The 19,385-nt window shown below is 43.9% G+C and overlaps 1 protein-coding gene across 1 annotated transcript in view; it reads left to right on the top strand.

Moving 5' to 3' along the window:
• Nucleotides 1-19,385, top strand: part of TENM4 (teneurin transmembrane protein 4) — a 713,747-nt gene that overhangs the window by 281,738 nt on the left and 412,624 nt on the right.

Below are 19,385 nucleotides of genomic sequence, written 5' to 3'. Positions count from 1 at the left end.
GTTCAAAATATATAGATAGAGAGAGGAAGATTTACAAAAGCACTTCTAACTCCCTCATAGGGCAAAGAAGAAATGATAGTAGAGATTTTAAAATACTTGTAAGTGAATGGTAAAAGAAATATTAAATATCAGAGCTGTGGAAGATAGCCAAGGCAGTACTTAAGGGAAATTTATGACCTCAAAATGCTTGTATTAGGGAAGAAGAAGGCCTGAAAATTAATGAGCGGGCTAAGTTTCCAATCTAATAACAATAGTAAACATAAATAAATGAGATAGCCCAGGGTTGCACAGTTACAGGTGGTAAAGACAGGATTTGAACATAGACCTGGCTGGCTCCAAAGCCCTCTCTCTCTCCACTACACCATGAACCTTTCTGTGTGCTATTTTCCATAATATGCCCTGTGCCTGGAAATTCTGTTTCTCCCTAAGAGTCGAAGAGATGAGCCTGTAGGGTAAATCCCCTGCATCAAAGGTTAATGATCAAGTCCACTCATTTATTCATGTATCCTTTTACTCATTGAGTCATTAAGTATTTATTGAGCATTTGCTATGTGCCAGGCACCGTGATCACTACCTTAGTTGCCTTTCCTCTGAGGGTTCAAAAACCAGTCTTGGGCCTGGGGCCAAAGCCTCCACTGCTGCTGTGGCCACTGCCCACCCCCCACCCCGCACCCCGGCTCCCCAAGCTGCCTGAATCTTCTCTGCTGCTTGTCAGAACAGCATCCTCATAAAAAATGACTGATTTCTCTCTTGTCTCTTTCAACAGGTAGACTGAAATTACCATGTGTCCAAATTAAAATTGCATACTTGAAGGATTATTTGAAGGACTATTCTTAGACCCTTTTAAGAAGATTTAAAGAAAAGTGAGTTGTGTTTTTTTTTTTTTTCACTTCAGAGAGTATTCATGATCTAAATTAATGTTATGGGTGGTTTTTTTTCTCTACCTCTTAAATATGCATTAATAGGAAGACTTGATCTCTACTTATTTTATAATACCTTTTTTCCCCTAAGAACAATGAGCACGGAGTACAAGATTATTGCTTGCCTTCTCTGTAAGATTTTAGTACCTTTCAAAAGCTTATGGCATCTTAGAGATGAAAGGGCCTTAGAGCCATGGGCCATTTGATATATGATAGATAGGTAGGTAGGTAGGTAGATAGATAGATAGATAGATAGATAGATAGATAGATAGATAGATGTAGATTATAGATATTTGGCCCATGCTTGGAAACCTCCAGGGACTGAAGAGGAACTTGGTATTTCCCCACATTTAAGATTTTTATAGAATTCTTCCATAATCTGGATTTGAAATCCACTTTTCCTCACAATGCCAAGCCTTCTTCTCCTTCTTGACTAGACAGTCCTAAAAATGGTTGAAGACAAAGATCATGTTTCGCCTTGAGATCTTTTCTTATTCTTTGTTCCTTCAATAATAATCCAGTTTCAAGAGCAGTTCCTGCCCTGGTCTCCTTCTTTCCAATCCTGTAAATGTCTCCTTAAAAAAAAAAAAAAAAAGGCATGCCTAGAACACAGACAGAGCTCAATTAGTGTCCTTTGTCCTGGGAGATCCATGAGAACTGAAGAGAAAGAAACCCAAGACCAGATTTGGGTTGCAGGCCTAGTTCTGTTCTTGCTGTGCTCTTAGCAAAGTCCCTTCATCTCTCTGAGCTCAGAGAACACAAGGAAGGTAGGATAAGAGGTTCTAAGATGTTGTCCACCTCCATATGGATATTTCTGTTGACTTGGAGTCAGGAGGTGGCTGCTTCTCACTGTCCCAGGCACTGGAGTGGGCCAGGACTGGGGGATCAGTGGGACCTGGGTCCAATCCCAGTCCTATCACTTACTGACTTTGTAACCCATAAGCTTGTCCTCTCTGAGCATCCATTTCCTCATTTGTGAAATAAGGATATTAATGCATATGGCACAGAATCTGTGTGAGGTGTGCTGGGATAAGGTACATAAAGCAGTTGTTACCTGGCATGTAGGAAGTGTTCAATAAATGCTAGTCCCTATTCATATTATAAGTAGTGAAGGAGCCACTTACTTTTAGCTGGAAGGAGGACAAGAGGTGGTAAGAACTCTAATAGGACAGAATATGTGAGCATGATTAGGGATAGGGGGGAAGTGTCCACATCCTGTAAATATTCATGTGGACACAAGCTTAACTCTGGGAAGTTTATGAAATTCAAACTCGGAATTGGAAGGATTGGTTGCTCTGGAATATATCATCAAAAGGGAAACTTTTAAGGTGGGTCTGGAGAACTATACCAATTCTGCCAACCTCTGGCTGTTGCCACCACCTCAGTCTTGGACAACAAAGACTGCTGTCCCCAGGAGGGTCCTTAGACCCCCCACTAGACCTGGGGAACCTTGAGAATCCTCAAACAGTGATGTGTGTTCAGAGTTTCAAAAGGCTTTACAAACTGTTAAGTGCTCTACACATATTTTGTATTACTTGTACATTCTGGGATTTTCAATACTTCTGGAAATCAAGAGGGTAAAACTCTGACAAGCAGAGTGTGGAATGAACCAGTAGAGTCCAGCCCACAGATTTCTTGAGTAGAACAGCATGTGAACATAACTGCGTGTAAATGTCTGTGTGTCCCCACACATGTGCCTGTGTGTCTGCTCGTGCGTGCGGCTGTGTGTGAGAGAGAGAGAGAGAATCTCTGAACGCTGTAGGTGTGGTCACCGTGCTACACAGTGACCAGCTGCCTGGAAGGAGAATAACATAGGAATGAAAACTCGGGCTGTGGCATCACTCTGTAACTGCCCAGCTGGGTGACCTTGGCCACTTTTAACAAAAGTGCCCATCTCTGCCTTCATGGAGCTGGAAGTCTGTGGACAGGTCTCTGAGGGGATGAGAGTCAGTGTAGAATTTACCCTTCACACTGGGCGAGTGCCCAGGATGTATGAGTGCCCTTCTGCCGGGGTTCATGGAGTTTATCAGTTTAGGGAAAGTTATTTTGACCTGTTGGATTAAAGGAACTTCCTGAGGTATCTTGGATTCCACAGGGCCACACCCCCAAGGTCTCAGGCCACACCCCCAAGGTCTCAGGCCACTCCCCCAAGGTCCCAGGCCACTCCCCCAAGGTCCCAGGCCCGTCGGTGGATGGAGAGCCCACATGGGGGAACACACCCTCTAGCCCTGCCAGAAAGGCTAATTCCAGAGGTGTCCCACACCTTGGCCATCCTTCTGAGCCCCCTTCCTCCACCTGGTTTTGGGGCTGGCAAATCTTAAATTCAGAACTGAGAACTGTGTTCTCCTATAAGGCTTGGAACAAGGATTTTTCCTTTAACTTGGAAATTACATATAGCCAACATGGCTTTTGTTCTCCAGACAGCTACCGACCTTGCACACATGGGTGCTGCTTCAGCCTGATGCTGTCGTGGGTGCCACTGGTCAGAGGTGCCCCTTTCGGGGGTATTCAGACACAGGGAAGACCGCATAGTCCTATTTTGTGGGGTTTTTCAAATTGTATGTTGTCTGGCCCATTAGTGGGTCATGCAATTAATTTGGTGGTTCAAGACTGTCATGTATTAAAGTGAAACAGAGTAACCCAGTAACCCATAGAGTGAGTGAAGATATGTACTTTATATATATTCAACAAAGCTCTTGTATCCAAAATAGTTATAGCGGGAAAAAAGAAGAAACTCCCACAAATCAGTAAGGAAGAGGCAATAGAACAAAGGTAGAAGACTCAAACAGAGATATCCAAATAGCCAATAAGCATGTGAACTCATGATCGGTTCTCAGAGAATTGCAAATGAGGCCCACAGTGACCAACTACAGTAAATGCACAAGAATGACTAAAATGAGGAAGATACATAATACCAAAGATGTGAAGCAACTAGAACTCTACATGGCTGGTTGACGTGTAATTTAGTGTAGTGACTTTGGAAAAGAGGCAGTATCAAAGCTGAACGTCTCCATACCAGTGCTTCCATTCCTGGGTACACAGCCACGGGGCATGCACACTCATGTCCACCACAAAACGTGGCCAGTGGAATGGATAAACTGTGGAGTATCCACACAATGGAATATTGTACAGAGCAGCATCCATGACCCTCCCACACATAATGTGGAAAGAAAAAGGCAGGCATTACGAACCTTTTCTGCATCTCTATAAAGTACAAAAACAGACAAAACCAGTCTGGGCTATTGGAACTCAGGACAGTGGTTACCCTTGGGGGAGGAGTTGGTAAAGGGGAAAAGGCAAGAGGGGGTTTTCAAGGTCCTGCTAATGCTCCGTCTCTTGATCTGAGGGCTGGCTACGTGGGTGTTTTTGATTGTGAGTATTTATCTGGCTCGTCATTTATGACGGGTACACACTGCTCTCTTACATCATGCTTCAATAAAAATTTATAAAATGAATTTACAAGTCACAATTTATAAATGATCATAAAAGAATAGAAAATACCAGGTAGTAAAGGTAAGCATAAGTAAAACTTAAGTTCCATGTGTGTACTGTATGTGTGTCTACATTGGGTTGTGATGTCCATTGTATTTCTTACTGTGAGTCACAGCCCAAAATCTTGAGAGCCACTGGTTTAAGAGGAATCTGAGGCCCAGGCAAGAGGGGAATTAAGAGCAGAGCTAGGAGGAGAGCAGAGCTGAGAAGATGCTAGGTCTCCTGCTGATTCTGTGCCTCTCATTTCCCTGCCAGTTGGTGGAATGGCGCATTCCGTTGAGTAGGCTCCGTCTGGCACCTTCATCTCTGGGAGGCAGTCCTGTGCTTTCTGTCCAAGGGGAGCGATTGTTTTTCCGCCCGCAGACGGGCAGAGTCTGAGGCCCAGCCACCTCTACAGGGGCCTGGCTCCAGCTCCCCGAACTCCCTCCCGCCTCCTTCCTGCCTCTTCTGCCTGATCTGCTTCCCTCAGAGCTCCGGAAACATCACTGCGTCCATCGTGGTTTCGTTTGTGTGATGTGACTGTGGTGGCAAAGCTCTTTTATGGTTGTACAAGTTGGAAAACTGTGAAGAAAACACACTGGGAGAAGGGGGTCCAACAAAGCGTGCTTCGGCCCTGGCTTTGTGCTTTTCTTTGGTTACGAAGCGGTGAGTCCATTCACCAGACCTCTCCCGAAGGGCCGGGGGTTCCCAGCATCCGAGGGTGTCTGATTGGCAGGGTGCAGCCCGGTCCTGGCCAGGCAGAGCTTCATAGAGGAGGGAGATGTTTTGTGGATTTTAAGAGGCCCAGTATGAACCTCACACAGGGAGATGGGTGTGGCTTAGGATAGGATGGCCCAGATCCTCTCCAGGAGGGGCATCTGGCCCAGCCTCAGGGATGGGGAGCCAGGGGGGCCTCAAGAGCTTTCAGAGTAGCCCAGATCTCTGAGCTGCGGATGAGAGAAAGGGCAACTGCACAGGCCAGATTGCTGAGGAGAGGCCAGCAGCTGAGAACCTCACTTGAAAGGAGCGGTGTTGTGCTCTCGAAACTGCCTGCACTTCTGTGGAGTTGAAATTGAGGATATGTGTGCGGAATGTGGGAGAGGATCCAGAAGAGGTGGATAGGGACCAGGTGGTGAAGAGCCTCTGTGCCATGACAAGATGTGTCCGGAGTGAAAAGGAAGCCATTCATGAGACTCGTGCTGGCAAGAAAGGCCTGCAGCCTTGCAGACAGAGGAAGAGGTGCAGGCAGATGCAGCTCTGAATGCCCGTGCATCCCACAACTGTGTTCTGCAGCACTCACTTGTGCCGTCCTCAGAGAAAACCTTCAGAGACCTATTCTGATCTAGGGCTGGCTGAAGGTGGGAAGTGGAGAGATGAGTAAGAAAGAGTTCCCAGCCTCGCAGATTCTGCCAGTGGACTGATGGGTCAAAACCAAACATAAATTTGACATAGTAGTTGCTATTCCATGGCAAAGTGTCCCAAACTGTGTTCCAGGATATATCAGTCCTACAAAATGTTGTTTAGAAAGAAAAGGAGGAGGGTTTCCTTTTGAGTGATCTGAGAAGGGCTGTAAACTGAGTTGCTCCTGGTAGATCTCACTGCCACTGGCCTACTCAAGGTTCTGAGAAGTCCTGCAGTGAGTAATGTTGCTCAAAATTTTTTGTCCAGAACCCCTTTTGCATGTGTCTTCCAACCCTTCTGTTTTTCAGAACTTATTTTTGGAAATTCTATCCAAGAGAATGACTTGAAGGCTGGTTGGGAGCTCTGAAGAAGGACAAAAGGGCTCTCTGCATGAGAGGGGACAGGGAGAGTTTTTCAGAGGGGGAGATTTTGTGTGCATTATATAAGGCCCCATCTGAGCCAAGCACAGGGGTTCAGACCCCCAGCAAGTACTCGGTAAATAACTAATAAATGAAGAAATGGCTACTGTGTTTGCTAATGGGAAGAATCCAGAGTTCTCAGCAGGGGCTGGAGATGGGGGACACAAGTGTGCCTTGGCAGTTAGATGGAGGGTCTCTTTCCTCTTCCCTGTCCCTCTCTCTTGACTGTTTTGGAAAAGATATCAGGAGGCAGCAAAGGCAAAGGAGTTTCAGGTCCCATACTCTAGAGCCAGCCTGCCTGGGTTTGAATCCCAGCTTCATCACGTCCCAGCCAGTTCCTTAATTCTTCTGAGTTTCAGCCCTTCCCCTGTAAGATGGACCCAAAAATAGTGCCCAGGAGTAAGTGTTAATAGAGTCATGGTCCTGGGACAGCCTGACAGGTGGTAAGCATCACCTAAGTGCTAGCAGCTCTGGGCTGCCGACTGCTTCCCGCTGGTGCCTCCCACGGCCTCTGGCTGAGTTCCCTCTCCACTTTCCAGCACACTGCAGATCCTCGCATTCCTGAACGAGATATTCTGCACATTTCTCCCCTCCCGCCACCCCATGGGCATTGGGAAGGGCCAGGATGACGTTTCTTCATTTTCCATAGTCAGGGCTGTTTGAGGTAAGCCTCAGGTTCCATTCCCAGTTATTAGTGCTTAACTGCTCTGGCTGGGTAAATATTTCTGAAGAAGTCCAGCACATCTATTATTAATTTACTGCAAGCGGTTGCTGTACATTCCAGAATCACTTCTGCCCACAGATGTTTTTGTAGGCTGTGTACAGTTCTCTTGGCCTTAATGCCTTTCAGGGGGTGTGGTGACAGTAGGTCTCTCCTGCCTTGGTCTCCCTGGGGAAGGGTGGACAGTCATGTGGACTGTGGGCACGGGGTGTATGTTGGAACCTGTGTAATTCTGGTAATGGACCTAGGGGAATCTTTTCTTTATAGCCCCCTACTTTCAGTTTCACACCTGGTTTAGTGGCCAGAAACCAGGTTGTCATCCTTGAGAGCGCCCTCTCTGCCATGGCCCCATGTCCAATTGTCACCGGCTTCTAGTGACACCATCTCCCAGACTTCACAAATCCAACCCTTTCTCTCTTGTATCACTGTACATCAGCTAGGCCCAGCAGCCGCCTCCTCCCATCCCCCAAATCCCTGCCGCCACCCCTCCCCCCAGCTTCTCTGATCATGAAACTAAATCAGGACCCCTGCTTTGCATTACCATGAAGTCTGCTGCTTTTTAAATCACCTTTCAGTCTTTTTATTACGGATCTCTGTCCAGCTTTTCTGCAGCACTATAAGTCCATGAGGATAGGGACCAGGTTCATCTTGGTAATGATGCTCGACAACTAGAAACCTCCTCCCAGTTAGTGACAGACAAGACTATGCTTTCCTTTCTCCTCCCTCCCTTCCTCCCTCCCTTTTCCTTCCCTTTTTTTTTTAAAGATTTTATTTATTTATTTATTTATTTGAGAGAGAGAGAGAGACAGTGAGAGAGGGAACACAAGCAGGGGGAATGGGAGAGGGAGAAGCAGGCTTCCCGCTGAGCAGGGAGCCTGATGTGGGGCTCAATCCCAGGACCCTGGGATCATGACCTGAGCTGAAGGCAGACGCTTAACGACTGAGCCACCAGGTCCCCCTCCTTTCTTTTTCTTAACTACAGTTGAAAAGGGGTTAATGATCACCTCATCAAATTTCCCAGAGGAATCTCAAGGCCACTGTGGGAAGAAAGGAGACAAGATAGGCAGGACCCTGAACTCTCCACCTATCACCAACCCAGAAGCTACCCATAAAGGGTAGATAAACTCCCATACACATTAGAATTTTATTTTTGATTTTTCTATAGGGAAAGTAAAAAGTAGTTCTTCTCTAGGACTGACTCTGTAGCTGTACTTCCTAAGTTTAAATCCCACATCCATCCTTAATGCTCTGGGACCATGGACAAGTTCTGGAAGCTCTCCATGGTCAGTTTGATCATCTGCAAAATGGGGTAATGGTCGTGTCTACCTCAGATTTGTTGTGGGATTAACAAGTAAAGCACTTAGAATAATGCCCAACACATGGTAACATATTTAATTAGTTATTGTGGTTATGGTTGTGATCATCTCCATTCATGAAACCGTGTATTAGCATTCTGCACTTCCATTTGGCTGGAGCATGTCCAGATCTCTCAGTGGTTAGGATTTATATACACTTAGCTTTCACTGGCTGACACATATAAGACAGAAAGCTGCCGTGGATTCAATAATGTCTGAACTCAATGTGTATTTGTCATAACAGCCCCTACATATGTTGTACAAGACATTGAATCAGTTATAGACAATGTGTGGTGAGCCTGGATGTTCCAGTAAAAGATATCCCCCAATTAGAAAACTCTGATCTGGATTATTGCTGTTTCCTCCAGCGTAGCTCATGCTCGTGGTAGGCACTAAGTTAATATTTGAATAAACAAGTAACTGGATGGATGGACCAATGGACGGATGGATGGGTGGATGGTTGGATGGATGGATGGATGGATAAATGGTTGAATGAATGGGTAGATGAGGCTGTTTCACATTGGCCTCTTGATTTACTTTGAACATTGTAAGTGTATATGTGTGTTAATGTTTATGTGTGTGTCTATAAACATTTGCAGAGAAAGTCCCGGCTATTTCTGTCCCAGGGAAGATGATAGTCAGAGTTACCTAGTTTGCATATTCCCCTATTTTTTAGTTTGCAAGATCATTTTTCACTGGAGTCCTTTCAGCTGTCCAGCATTGACAAAAGATAAGCTCTCCCTCTGCCTCTTCCATGCCTTTCTCCTCCAACAATGAGGGCTCTATGCTGGGAAGCTTGCCTATGGATACTCCTTTCCCAAGGCCCCATAGCCTTGTCTGGCTCCTATCAAGAATATTGACGGGGGAGGGGGACACAGACAGTTGAATTCAGGGAGCAGTGCCCATGGCCTGGTGCCAGCTCAACAAATCAGGCTGGGGTAGATAACTCAGTGTCTCTTCTGGGATGTAGGCAGCCTGGCCATCTGACCCGGTTATTCAGCTATCTGCAGCCAGCACCCTGCAAGTCATCAAGCTCTAGTTTCCCAGAGTCTTTTGCTCAAGGCCCAGGAGAGGGTGCAAAGCTGGAGCCAATGGTGAGAGATGGCAGAAGGACAGGTAGCCGGTCTAAGGGTGTGAAGACTTTTACCCAGTAGGTGTAAGCAGTTGCTGTGGCTCCTGCATCTTAGGGCTTCGGTTCACTAATAAGATTAAAATGCCAATAGCCTGCCTCTACACACACTTACTTAGGGACACGTTGGCTTGAACTGCTTAATGAGTGTTAGTCAGGAATCTAAGAAAGGCCTGGGCAGGCAGGCACCTGGCCAATTCCTTGTTGATGAGAATGCTAAATGTGTCACCCTTTGAAAGCCCTCAGTTGCTCAGAGAGCAAACCCAGGGTTGAGATTTCCTGGGACCCCTTACATTCCCACTGTTTCCAGATGTTTATAAATCAGTAAGCTGATGTGGGTAAAGAAGGGTTAATGAGGACATTTTGATAATGACAAGACAACAATTACGATGATTATCACAATAATAAATAGTGGTTATCAAACCTGGCTGCCCACCAGAAACACCCAAGAGTTTGTTTGTTTGTTGTTTTGAAAATATAGACTCTGGGCCCTCTCCCTGGTGATTTTATTTCCCCAGACCTGGGGCCCAGGAATCTATATGCTTAATAAGTACGCTGGAGGATTCTGATATTCCTGGCTGAACCCTGACTTTGGGAAATGCTACTCTGTAGGATGAGGGCACGTTGGACCCACATCAGTATCTGACTGTCACTTCCTAATCTGTGTGGCCTTGTGCCTGTTGCTTAGTCACTCATAATTCTCCAAAAGGGACTATGTAAAATGGCGCAGTCACTATGGAAAGCAATGTGATGATTCCTCAAAAAATTTAAAATCGAATTACCATATGATAATGCAATTCCACTTCTGGGTATATACCCCCCAAAATTGAAAGCAGGGACTTGAAGAGTTATTTGTATGCACATGTTCATAGCAGCATTACTCACAATAGCCAAGAGGTAAAAGCAACCCAAGTGTCCATCAATGGATGAATAAATAAACAAGGTGGTGTTTACATATGATGGAGTATTAGCCTTAAAAAAGGAAGGAAATTCTGACACATGCCACAATGTGGATGAACCTTGGGGACATTATGCTAAGTTAAATAAGCCAGTCACAAAAGAACACATACTGTATGATACACTTATAAGGTACCTAGAATAATCTAATCATAGAGATGGAAAGTAGAATGGGATAGAGCAAAAACAATTCTAAGAGGGAAGTTCATAGCAATAAATGCCTATGTTAAGAAGCAAGAAAGATCCCAAATAAGGAGCCTACCTTCACACTTAAGGAGCTAGAAAAAGAAAAACAAACTGAGCCTAAAGTTAGTGAAGAAAGGAAATAATAAAGATCAGAGTAGAAATCAATGAAATAGATAACACAAAAGCAAGAAAAAAGATTAGCTGAACTACAAGTTGGTTAATTGAAAAGATAAACAAAATTGGCAAACCCTTAGCTAGACTAACCAAGGAAAAAAGAAAAAGGACCCAAATCATAAAAATTATCAATGAAAAAGGAGACATTATAACTACTACCACAGAAATTCTGAGGATCTTAAGAGGCTGCTGTGAGCAACTATATGCCAACAAACTGGACAATCTAGAAGAAATGGAAAAATTCTTAGAAACATACAACTTACCAAGACTGAATCAGGTAGAAATAGAAAATTTGAAAAGACCAATCATAAGTAAGGAGATTGATCAGTAATCAGAAATCTCCCAACAACAACAACAACAACAAAAAGCCCAGAACCAGATGGCTTCACTGGTGAATTTTACCAGAAGTTTTAAAGAAGAGTTAACACCAGTCCTTCTCAAACTCTTCCAAAAAGTCAGAGGAGGGAACACTCCGAAACTTATCAAGACCAGCATTATCCTGATACCAAAACCAGAAAAGGACATTCTTGGAAAAGAAAACTACAGGCCAATATCCCCAATAAATATATAACATCCTCAATAAAAAAAAAACAAACAAATCCAGAAGCACATTAAAAGGATTATATACCATGATGAAGGGGGATTTATCCCAGGGATGCAAGGACGGTTCAACATACATAAATCAATTAATGTGATACATCACATAATAGAATGAAAGAATCATGATCATCTCAACAGATGCAGAGAAAGCATTTGACGAAATACGATATTCATTCATGATTTAAACTCTTAACAAACTAGGCATAGAAGGAACATATCTCAACATAATAAAGACCATATATGGCAAGCCCACAGATAACATCATACTTAATGGTGAAAGATTGGAAGATTTTCCTCTACGGTAAGGAACAAGACAAGGGTGCCCAATTTTACCACTCTTATTCAATATGGTACTTAAAGGCCTAGCTAAAGCAATCAGGCAAGAAAAAGAAATAAAAATATCAGAACTGCAAAGGAAGAAATACAATTGTTTCTATTTGCAGATGATTTGATTTTATATAGAGAAACTCCTTTATGAAGACTCTACCAACCACCAAACAAAACAGCCTGTGAGATCTAATCAATGAATTCAGTGAAGTTTCAGGATACAAAATTAACATACAAAAATCAGTAGTGTTTCTATATACTAACGACAAATTTTCTGTAAGAAACTTAAAGCAATCAATCCCATTGACAATAACATCAAAAACAATAAAATACTTAGGAATACATTTAACTTAAAGAGGTAAAAGATCTGTACTCTGAAAACTACAAGACACTGATGAAAGAAATCAAAGACACAAACAAATGGAAAGGTATCCTGTGTTCATGGATAGGAAGATTGATATTGTTAAAATGTTCAAACTACCCAAAGCCATCTACAGATTCAGTGCAATCCCCGTATCATAATTCCAATGGTATTTTTTACAGAAGTAGAAAAAGCACCCCTAAAAATTTATATGGAATCACAAAAGATCCTGAATAGCCAAATAAATCCTGAGAAAGAACAAAGCAGCTGGCATCACAGTTCCTGACTTCAAGATATACTACAAAGTTATAGTATCAAAACGGTATGTTATTGGCATAAAAACAGACAAAAAGACCAATGGAACAGAGTTGAGAGCCCAGAAATAAATCCAAACATATATGAACAACTAATATTTTACAAGGGAGCCATGAACACTCAATAGAGAAAAGACTGGTCTCTTCACTGGTGCTGGGATAATAGGATATTCACATGTAATAGAATGAACCTGGACCCATCCCTTACACCACTCACAAAGAGTAACTTGAAATGGATTAAAGACCTAAATGTATGACCTGAAACTATGAAACTCCTCGAAGAAAACATAGGGGAAAAGCTCTTTGACGTGGGTCTTGGTAATGCCTTTTTGGATATGACCCCTAAAACACACACGATGAAATAAAAAATAAACAAGTAGCACTACAACAAATTAAAAGGCTTCTGCATAGCTAGAGAAACCATCAACAAAGACAATCTACAGAATGGGAAAAGATAGTCGCAAGCTGTATATTCTGATAAGGGGCTAGTATCCAAAATATATAAAGAAATTATATAATTCAGTAGCAGAAAAACCGCAAATAACCCATTTGCAAAATGGGCAAAGGACCTTAACAGACATTTCTCCAAAGAAGATATATGAAAGGCCAACAGGTACATGAAAAGATGCTCAACATCACTAGTCATCGGGGGGGATGCAGATTAAAATCACAATGCAATATCACCTCACACCTAGAATGGCCACCATCAAAAAGACTAGCATTTAACAAATGCTGGCATATGTTTGTGTGGGATGTATACATACATTATGTTAGTGTATACATATGTATATATATATATGTATGTGTACACACACACACACAAACACACACATATGCACACACAATGGAGTATTATTCAGCCAAACACACACATATGCACACACAATGGAGTATTATTCAGCCAAAAAAAAAAAACACAAGGAAATCCTGTCATTTGTGACAATATGGATGGACTTTGAAGCCATTGTGATAAATAAGTCAAAGACAAAGACAAATACTGTATGATCTTACTTATAGGTGGAATCTAAAAAACAAACAAACAGACCAAAAAATCCCAAACCAGAAAAACAACCAAACTCATAGAAAAAGAGACCAGCCAGATTTTGGTTACCAGAGGTGGAGGGTGAGGGCAATGAGAATTGGAGTAAAGTGGTCAAAAGGTGTGGACTTCCAGTTATAAAAATAAGCACTAAGGGGACGCCTGGGTGGCTCAGTAGGTTGAGCATCTGACTCTTGGTTTTGGTTCAAGTCATGATCTCATGGGTTGTGAGATCAAGCCCCATGATGGGCTTCACATCTGGCAGGGAGTCTGCTTGAAGATTCTCTCCCTCTGCCCCTGCCCCCTCTCATGCATGTTCCCTCTTTCTGTCTCTCTCTTTCTCAAATAAATAAATCTTTTTTAAAAAAAAATAAGCCCTAAGGATGAAATGAATAATGTGATGACTAGAGCTAACACTGTTCTGTGATACCTAGGGAAGTTGTTAAGAGGGTAGGTCCTGGGTCACCTGGGTGGCTCAGTTGATTAAGTGTCCGTTTTCAGCTAGGGTCATGATCTTAGGATCCTGGGATCCAGCCTGGTGTCAGGCTCACTGCTCAGCGGGGAGTCTGCTTCTCCTCTGCCCCTCCCCCCTGTTCATGCTGTCTCTCAGATGAATAAATAAAATCTTTAAAAAAATAAAGTAATAAAAAAAGGAGAGTAGGTCCTGAGAGTTCTCATCACAAGTAGAATTTTTTTCCCATTTTTCTTTTCTTTTTTCATTTTATCATATCTATATGAGAAGATGGATGTTAGCTGAACCTACTGTGGTAATCATGTCACAATATGAATAAATCAAACTATCATGCTATACTCCTTAAACTTTTACAGTGACATATATCAATTATTTCTTGATAAAACTGAAAAAAATTAACAAAAATTGCACTTATATGCAGATCCAAGCTAAGCATTTTACACAAATTTTCTCTATTTTCCCCTAAAAAGCCCTGTGAAGTATATATTATTATCATCACTGTTTTACAAATAAGGGAAACTGAGTCCAGGTGACTCATGTGTCCAAGGCAACATGGCTGATGTTGATCTAGAATTGGAACCTGAGGTCTATCTGGCCCCAGATGATGTATTTTTGGCTCCAGCAGATTTACTATGTAGGAGGTAAATCAGGGATGATTATTCATTTTCAGAAACAAAGTCGTTTACTTGCTTTACAGAAGTCCTTTGAAAAGCAACCCTCAAATAGTGCATTTAACATAAAACCCTGATTATAAAGATTCATCTGGGGAGAGAATTGTCTAGAATAATCTTTCCCATCTGTGTGGCTATAAAACCATATCAGAACACTGTCACAGGTATTATGTTAAATATCAACTTGACTTAGACAAAAGCTTATCACTCTTTTCTCTATAGCAATACCATCTATTTGGTATTTATTGGTGGTTAAACAAACAGGCTTTGGTACTAAGTTTGAATCCCAGTTTACTGCTTACTAGCTGTGTGAGCTAGGACAGGCTCCTTAGCCTCTCTGAGTCTCCATTTCTTCATTTGTGCAGTAGGCATAATAATTAAGGATTTATATATAATGAATTGTTAAGCTCTTGTCCCTGAATGTCACACAAGTGAGGAATGTCATTTGTAATTTACTATGTTCACCCAACTACCTTCTAAGGCTAATTTGGCTTTCTGTATAGAAAATCCTGGTCAGATTAATGTGGACAGGTGTTTTTTGTTTTTTTGGGTTTTTTTTCAATTATCAATTAATATATTGACTTTCTGCTTTGTATTTCAGTCTCATGTGAACTTTCCAAGTATCTTCAGGCACTGTTTGCACTAGAACACTGATGAATTTGAGTTTCTGGAAAAGCCAAGCTAATATCTTAACCCCAAGGTGGAGAAAAATCCCCATATTCTGCTTCTGTGCCTCAGTTTCATCACCTGGCTCACAAGGTCCTGGTGGTCTGGGCAAGCACCTTAGAATGCCCAGATAGGAACATGTGAGCCATGTGAGGTCAGCTGGAAAGTTGGAATGCTGCACCCTCTTGCAGACACTGGGAATCCTCAAGGACAAGGGCAGTTGGATATTGAGATCTGGAGTTTAAGAAAGAGGTTGGGCTAAAGAATCAGACTCAGGCTGCAGGCCCAAGAGTAGAAGTAATCATCCAGGAGAGAGTATGGCATGAGAAGAAAAGACCAGGTTGAGTTTATTACAGTGATTCAGGGAAAGTGAAGACCCAAGCCAGTCCATGGTAGTGGGAACAGAAGGGAAGTTGTGAAGGTGTAGTCAATACAGTGTGCTTTCTGCTAGTTTGAGGGTTGGAGAAAAAAGATCAAGATAACAGCCCCTTCCCTGGCCCATCCCTGGCTAAGCAGGTTGCTCCTCATTTATGCTCCCTCTGAGTTTCTCTATGGCAAACCCCACAGTGTATTGTAATTGTCTGTGTGTATGTTCTACATCTCCCACATTTCCATCATCCAAGGGCTTATTGACTTCCTTCCAGGTCCTAAATCAAATAGTGCCCCCCCTTCCTCCTCTGTCTCCCTCATTCTGATTCATTTCTCTGCATAGCACTACCCAACAATAGGTAGGTGGTGATTTGTTTATTGCGGGTCTCCGCTGGCTAGCATTGCAATTGGAGGGAGTAGGGACTTGGCCTGCTTTGTTCATGACTGTGCTCCTAGCGCCTAGAAGAATACTCAAGGTGCTCAACAAATATTTGTTAAGTCTCCCCTCCCTGACTCTTACCATCCCCAGGCTGAACATCCCCCATTCCCATGGTGTGGTTTCCTAACCATCTCGGCCACGGCCTGGAGACCCTCACCCCACACAGCAGTCCAAAGGCTGTCTGCATTGTTCTGTTCTGAATCATTGGACCATGATGTCTCCTGATGAAGACATTCTGAAGCACAGTTTCAGTTGTATAATTTGTGGGGTACAGTGTGAAATAAAAAATGTGGATCCCTGTTCAAAAGTTATTAAGAATTTGAAGATAGCCAGAGCATAACATTTAACCAAGCTTGAGCCCTTCTGAGGGCAGGACCCTGTGTGATGACACAGATCACACCTCCATACAGTGAGGAGCAGATCTTAGCAGGTTGTAAATACCAGGCTCAGAGTTCCTATTTTGTCATGTAGAAAAAGGAACTACAGAAGGATTTTGAACAGAGGTGACATTTAAAGTTTACCTCATTTTTTTCCTGATTGTAAACTTACACTCACTGTGAAAATTTGCACAAGCAAAAAAGGTATAGAGCCCTATTAATCTCTTTTTGTTCTCCTATCTCCCACCCTACAGGCACCAAATCCAAAAAGAACCAGTGAACATTTGGTTAATTTCCTTACCTATTTTTTTTCTGATGTAACATAGTGAAGATCATACTTCAGCTGTAATTTTGTCCTGCTTTATTCACATGACATTGTAAGAGGCAGGAACAGGGGGTACTTCTTAAATGGATGCTTAGGGAGATTGGCCTGAAGCCAGTTTACAGAGTGGACTAGGGGCACGGGGTTGGCAGCAAGGATTGAGATAGAGGTAGAGTTGGGGTCCTGGAAGAGAAAACCAGGAAGGCCCTGGAATAAGGGTTTAAGGGTAAGAGTAGAAAAGGGACAGTTTGAGAGCTGAAGCCACCCTGATGGAAGGTGACCACAATCTCTACTCCTCTTGAATTCCCTTGATTAGGGCGAGACGTGAAGGTCTGGCCATGCCTTTTATAGATTCTGCAGGTGACAGCCAGCATTGGGTCATTTCTCAAACACAACTCTTTGGCTTCTCCCCTCTAAGGCAGACCTGCCCTTCCTCCCTCCCCCAGGGCTCCTACTCCCTAAGCTGGGCCCCAGGACAACCTTGGGCAATAGCGAATGGAAATCCATGGAGAGAGCAGTTACAGCGGGGTGAGGTTTCCTAATATCGGTGGCAGATGCCTTGGGGTTTAGATTTGCCCATTTGTTGATAATCTGCAGTGCCTGCGCCTGCAAAGGGGAGAGTTAACATTGTCGTTGGATCCTTAATTGTGCATTTCATGAATTTTCATGTTTCCGCTCCCAAGCTTAATGTTGCTTTCTCGGTGAGTTTTTTTGTACTTGAGCATAAGAGCCTTGTAATTACAGAGTGTTACGGATTGCAGAAGGTGATTAAAGTGGATTTCATGAAATCTGAATTCCCCCCTCCCCCACCCACACTCACACCACCAGTCCCATAGGTGGGGGAGTAACTCAGACAGAATCCCACAAAGTTCAGATAATCAGGATATGACGGGCATGAATTTTCTTCTCCAAGCTTTGCCTGCCTGGGTCTTGGATCAGCTCCAAGACAGCCCTCTCTCTTCTCTTCCTCCTCCCTCCTCCTCCCTGTCCTGAAAGACATCCAGTTATCTCCCTGACCCCCAGCCAACTCTGCCCCCCCCCCACCAGGCTGGCTGCTTTCTCACTCACAGCAACAATAAAACAAAGTAAATGTTCATCTTCCCTTTTGCACAGCCATTAAATGCGTTTCATTTGCTTTCGCAGTCAGCGGACACTCCCCTCCGAAAGGGTCATTCACTCTGAATAGAGGCTTGAAAATTGCTAAGACCAGCGAGGGTTTAAGAATTCCCTCTTGAGTGTCTCTTCTTCCTTAGGGCAAGTTGGTGCTTGATGGAAGTGAGATCTGACCTCTACCTTCCTCTGAATCAGGGAGGGCCATGTGGTGCTCAGAGGACAGAGAAAGAGTAAGTGACCTGGGAGTGCGGAGTGGAGAGAGGGGGAGGAGTGGCCAGCAAGTTTGCGGGGGAATCAGGGGCCCTGCCTGGAAGGAAGAGGAAAGCAGAGAGGAGGGGAGTCCAGCCTGACGAAACCAAAAGATGATGCTGTAGGAATGACCCTCCTTGACCAACAAGGAAACCAAGTCAGCTTACCTGAGTGTGTGTGTGTGTGTGTGTGTGTGCGTGCGCGCGTAATATTAGTGCTGGAAGGAACTTGGGAAGTCATCTGAGCTAGTTCTTCCATTTAAAAGAATCTCTGCTTCACTGCAGCTGGTCTGACCGAGCAGTGCCCAGGCAGTCCCTTTGTGTGAGTTAGGAAATGGGGCACTTCCTGTCCGCAAGGGAACACAGGAGTCCAGCCCTGAATCACCCCCCTCAACTGTATGTCTTTGGGCAGTGAACAACCTGCCCGACGATATGCAGTATCCCTAGAACAGAGACTGAAAGCAGGCTTCTTTTTCTCAATTCACAGCACTCCCTGTGCACCTCCCCCCACCATACTCTCCACCATACCAAAATCCCCACCATACTGAACTCTACCTGAGTCTCTAAGAATTTCCTTGTATCTGAGCTCAACCACCCATATTCTAGAATTTAATTGTTCCTATTATGTATACACGAGCATATACAAATTGGCAGACACTGGTATACTCACATGAGTAAATGTATCCTCTGTACGTATTCAAAGACGTTACTGCTCACAGCAGCACGGGTTCATGGTTGGGCAGGAGGGCACCTCCTCTGCAGCCCACGCAGGGGCTGGGGCAGGTTGTGGCTTCCTTCTGTGGCTCATCACCCGCCCTGCCCCTCTCTGCTCACGCCTCGCTCCCTCCACCATGTACTTCGAGTCCCCCACACAGACAGTGGTTTCCGTAACTCCGTATCATTGTGTGATCCCTCTGCCTGGAGTGCTTTTCTCTCACTGATTCCATCTAGCAAATTCCTTCAAAGCCCCACTTTGGCAGTGCTTTCTGTGTCCTCTCTGAGGCCTTCCTTGACACCCTACTACCCCCACCCCTCCTTTCTCTATAGGACCCGTGTCCTCTGTGGACATGGCATCTGTGACATGCATTGCAGCACATTGTATTTGGGTTTTCCTGGCAGTTTCCCCACAAGAGAGTGGGCTCCTGAGGGTGGGCCCGCAGTCTAATCAATCTCTGTGTCCCATCAGCAGAACACAGGTCCTGGCACACTGAGGAGGCATCCTTTTGGTGAATGAGTTAGCCCTGAAAGAAGAAGGGAGATCCCAGGAACATGGCCATGGCTTAATAGCCTGGGAAAGCAGGGTCTGGTGCTTTGCTGACCTAGGGCCTGTCTCA

Source organism: Mirounga leonina, unplaced genomic scaffold (genome assembly GCF_011800145.1).
Source record: "Mirounga leonina isolate KUSES-001 unplaced genomic scaffold, KU_Mleo_1.0 Mir_92, whole genome shotgun sequence".
In the NCBI taxonomy this organism is placed as follows: Eukaryota; Metazoa; Chordata; class Mammalia; order Carnivora; family Phocidae; genus Mirounga; species Mirounga leonina.
This window is presented reverse-complemented; position numbering and strand designations above follow the sequence as displayed.